This window comes from Condylura cristata, unplaced genomic scaffold, assembly GCF_000260355.1.
Source record: "Condylura cristata isolate star-nosed mole 26May11 unplaced genomic scaffold, ConCri1.0 scaffold00037, whole genome shotgun sequence".
NCBI lineage: Eukaryota > Metazoa > Chordata > Mammalia > Eulipotyphla > Talpidae > Condylura > Condylura cristata.
The window spans coordinates 9,923,414-9,928,612 of record NW_004567138.1 but is presented as its reverse complement, the minus strand read 5'-3'; positions in this window follow the sequence as shown (position 1 = coordinate 9,928,612).

The window sequence follows — 5,199 nt, the reverse complement described above, 5'->3', positions numbered from 1 at the left end:
GGGTTGTTAAAGGGGCGTAGGGCCCAGCGAGGCAGGAAGTGGAGGCGGCGGGGGGCGGGGCCAGGCACCGAATAATGACGGGCGGGGCCGCGGGTGAAGGAAACGTGGGAGCAACTGAGACCCAGGGGAGAGGAATCGCCTGAGGGCCAATGTGCAGAAAAAACGCGGGAGGCGCCTGGGGCAGGTAGTAGCAGAGGGGTGCAAACGCCTGGACCCTGACGGCAGAGCCCCATGCTGACCGGGGGCTGTGGGGAGCAGGACAGAGCGCAGTGCCCGGACGGAGCAAAGTGGAAGATGAAGATGACAGATCCCGGAGGGGAGGTAAAGGTGTGTGGGGTGGGGGGTGGGGGGCAGAGGAGGAGAAAGGGGAGCTCATGTCAAAGCTGCGAAGGGACCGGGGAGAATGACTTTAGCAAGGGCGAGATGAACCACGGACTCACCGTCCTGGTAAAATAAATTCATACCGCCCTTACAATTTAAAATATTTTTGTTTTACTTTAAATGGAAGTAGCGATTTTATTTTAAAACTGACCTAAGAAAATGCTTTGAAATGCACATACAAGCCTTTCCCCAACCCTTTCTTAATAGTAACAACTGGCTGGAGACCATATAGATGACACCCAGGTATGTTAAATAGATTGACGTGCTTGGAATGTAGCGATTAAATACGATAATTATGAGGTTTTTAATGGCTGGAAAATGGTAAATGCAGAAGGTAGAATTTAAAGCCCCAGAGATAACGTCTTTCCACACGGAAGGGAATTATTGATTCAATCTACTCTCCTTAACACTTCTGTATAGGAGTAAAACTGAAACAATTCTTACTTTGCATCAGAAGCACATTGACACAGCAGCGAAGAGACTCAGGCTCTAGCTGCACCCAGGACTGCGGGTTACTGCTGCCCACTGACAGGAGCGGGGCCGGGGTACAGCTGAGCGCAGAGAGCAGGGACAGAACAAGAGTCCCGGCATGCAGGGTGGCCGGCAAAGGAGCCTGGATTGGGGCGCTCCCCGGCGAGGTTCACCGACACCCACGGGGTTCCGAAAAGTCGCACCCACCCCGAGCCTGAGGGTTTAAGGTCTTTCTGTGATTCGGTCAGGTGTGCGGGAGTTGGGGGCTGGGTGCAGCTGGGCAAAGGTGGGAGACAGCTGTTGGTTGCTTTAGATTCTTCAGTCTGGTTCTGTGCCGCCGTCTCCAGAGTCAGTCAGAGAGATTAGCAAGGTCAGGTCTCTAGACGCCCCCCCACACCTCACCCCCTGGGTTCCCCTTGGGTGACCTCTCACCTCCATATTGTTGCGTGAAACTTTAAGTAAACTTTACTTTAAGTAAAGTTACTGTAATTCATATTTTGAATATCACTAAAATTGAAATCACGTTTTAATTATACTTTTAGTGATATATGCTAAGATGGTGCATTGTAATGAAAAAAGAAATCAAGGAAGTAATTTTGATGAAAGTCCTGAGAAAGATTCTGATGTAATGTGATGTCTCCCTTCTTATCCTGGTTAATGGGAACTCACTCTAATTCTCAAACACTACATTGGTGCCATCTGCCCTCACACAAGTGAGACCTTTTACAATTAAAAATATGGAAAATATAAGAAAAATCATAAAATACTTATTTTTATGGAAAAATCCTAATAGACTATTATTTACTAACGGTATTACTAGTATTCTCAGAATTTCTATAATGTGCAAGCTCCCTTTTTTATTATCAGAACCAGTCAACTGAAGTGAATGGACAGACATTGCTGAAATTACCTCCCTGCTCCATGCAGGTGTAAAGTACCTGACCATTTTTAAATCTTCATAATTGCACGTTGGCTACAGAAAGACAATGAAGGGTGAAATTCGGGCTTCCTGCTAGTCCAGCAGTCTGCCCAGAGCACAGCACCAGGAGTGCCAGTGTCAAGGTCACCTCATTTCATTTTAGTGAGGGGGATTGGGTTTCTACCCTGAACCCCAGTTCCTGCTAGTTTTCGAATGTTGGTCATTTAGAAAATTTTGGTCAGATCTAAAATTAGTGGTCGTTCACAAAGTCAATATCTAAAGCATTATTGCTCCAAACTGAAAACCCAGTTTCCAGCACATTCCTATGACTCAGAGGTCCGAGGAGATGATGGGCAATATATGGACGTCTAAATGATGCCAGGCAGTAAGGTGCTGTCAGGAAATGCAACAGCAGTGATCTCTTTTAGAACCTCTGTCGTGTCCTGTCTCTCTACTGAGCACAGTGCTCAGTGACGGCTGAGAATCTCCAGCACATCCCCTTCACCTCTCCTAATACGCAGCCTTGCTGTATCTCAGCCAGGCCCGATCATCTTGGAGCCACAGACGGAGCCCAGGGATGTGCAGGTGAGTGGGCGTCAGTCCCCGCCAGCAGTGGGTGAAGCCGGCAGCCGACAGCGCTGAGAGGCGCTCTGGTCCGCAGGGAGCGCACCAGGTAGGTTCTGGGCGCTCTGTCTCAGGGGTTTCTGAAACGCTCACAGCCTGTCTGGGATTCCTTGTCCTGCCCTCGCCGGGGCTTGCCCCCTCACACTGCCCTGCTCTCCCATCTCCCGCCCCCTGGTCTGCCTGGGCCCCAGTGGGAGCCGAAGCCCTTTGCTGAGACTGTCCGTGTGGCTGGGCCTCTCCTTGGTGGTGTCCGTGGGCCAGGGAGATACTAGGCACGTGTCTGAGGTGTTCAGGTTGGTCACTTTCAGTTGACTTTTGCCCGGTAAGTATGGGGTGAGAGGTGGAAATCACTGGGATTTGTCTTAACGTCCCAGGAAGATGAGGGATGATGTCAGATGTTTCATCCTTTGAATTTCCAGTTCTTTGGACACTTTGAACCCGACCTGGATGTCAGACTCAGTGTTCATCACATCCTAAAACACCTCCCTACCCTGAGAGAAGATAATACAGTGTTAACCTCTAAAATTTCCTTTTGTTTTATTTCAGTGAAATTTCATATTTCAGCTCTCTATTCACTAACCCTCATTGATGAAATAGTTCAAGATTCCCATTTAACTCATGAGATGTTTTTAAGTAGCTAATACTGTTACAGACAGGGCAGTGAGCTGGCACCTCTAAACCCCTGCCAGCTCAAAATAGGTTCTGCCACATCAAGACAAAGCATATAAGACCTTTCTTAGAAAGGAACTTTCGGGCCCCCCCTGGTGGTGCGTGGTTAAAGTGCAGCGCTGTGATGCTTCTGGCCTCGGCCAATTCAGCAGAAGTTGCGTCCCCCGCTAGGGAGGTGACAGTCTGCCTGTTCTGCTCCCTGCTCTATATCTGGTGAATCCTCTCCCATCCCTGCACCTCTGGCCTGTACCCCAGTTCTGTATGCAAAAATAAATATATCTTTTTTAAAAATAGAAAGGAACTTTAATACAATTAGTGTGTAATACCAAAAAGACAACGAATATAGTTTTTAAACCAAACCCCGAAAGTCACCCATCCCCTCGTGGCTAAAAGCCCACGCAGCAGGGATGGGCCCAAGCAAGACCCGGAAGCTGCCACAAGCCTAAAGCACCTCAGGGCTTCCTAAAAAATTCCAACAAGCATATTTAATATCATTTGACAGAGCTTAGTAAATTAGTTTGCATTATTTAGCAATTTTCTAGAAAAATTCCTGTTACACAGTTAAGCTCCACCAGTTCAAAATAACTGAATTTGAATAAAATATGAGAAATTAAGTGTTCATGAATTAGAATATACACTAAGCATTGTTACTTCCAAAATGAAAATGAAGCTTTATCATTACACTCATTTTTTATAAGATTTATTTATTTTTGCTTACAGAACTGGGGTACAGGCCAGAGGCTCGGCAGGTGAGAGGATTCACCAGAGACAGAGTGGGGAGCAGGACAGGCAGACTGAAATGCACTGCTGGGGGTAACAGCTGGTGGGCCAGAAGATGCCTGCCACGCCATGGGGGTCAGCTCCCTGGCCGGGGATTGAACTCGTGCTGCAGTGCCTTAGCAGAGCTTCACAGTGCGGTGCTTTAAACCGTTGAGCCACCAGGGAGAGCCCTATTTTCTTTACTTTTAAAGAAAATTTACTTTGGATGAAGATGATTCGATGGAATAAAAACTCATACTCATAGTATTTCAGCCATTTGTGAATATTTTCTTAGTCACTATATACATGCTACTAATAGTTGAACACACCATGAAATATTAAATCTGTTGTAAACTTATGAAATGAAAGTGTATTTGACATTTTCTTTTTCTTTCTGGCTTATTTCACTAAGCGTGATCCCTTCCAGCTCCATCCATGTTGCTGCAAAAGGCCTGAGTTTACCTCTTTTGATTGCTGTGTAATATTCCATTGTGTACATGCACCACGTCTTTTAAATTCAGTCATCTACTTTTGGGCATTTGGGTTGTTTCCATGTCTTTCCTATTGTACATTTGATGTTATATTTTGTTTTAAGCTCTGTATAACTTAAACTTTTAGTCTGGACATACAGGGTGGTATTGAACTGATGCATTCTATTTCCTGATTTACATTTAATTCTTGGGAAATTTCTGTTGATGGGAATTCTATCTTACTAAAATTCTGATGTCATGTCTTCATAACACAAAACAATGTTAATTTCTCAGTTACTATTTGAACCATAACCCCCCCCCCATCAATCTGTGTCAACATTTAAAGACATAACCTGGTAAAAAAGTGAATCATCCAGAATGGCCAGTCTAAGTATCAAAGTTTGGTATTGAAATATCTGTCAGTATATTGGTTTTTCTCAGTGCTTTATTGCTCTCTCACTCTCTGTGAGGTTACAATTCATACTATTTTTACAATTTGGCTATGTTGTTCCTCAATCTTTAAGTTATTTTAATACCTCAGGATTAATAACTAGTATCCCTTCATTTTTGGTATTTAGTTTTACTGAAAGCTAAATTAATTAATTTAACCACATTTGCAATTTTTAATTTGCATTAATATTGCATCATACTACTTTATGTTCCAGGTGAGTATCATTGAAAATCAACATGTGCAGCTTTACTACACATTACTACACATTCACACCTTTGGTAAAAGGCCAAATCTGTCTTTCCCCTATTCATTTGCCCATTTTTCCTGACACCCTGTCCCTCTTCCCTCTTCTCTTCTGGCAACCACTAACTTGTTTTTGGAAAACCTCATGCCTTCAGTCAGCATTTATTAACTCATAGATTCTATGGATCACTCTACTCGCTGAATAGGGTCTC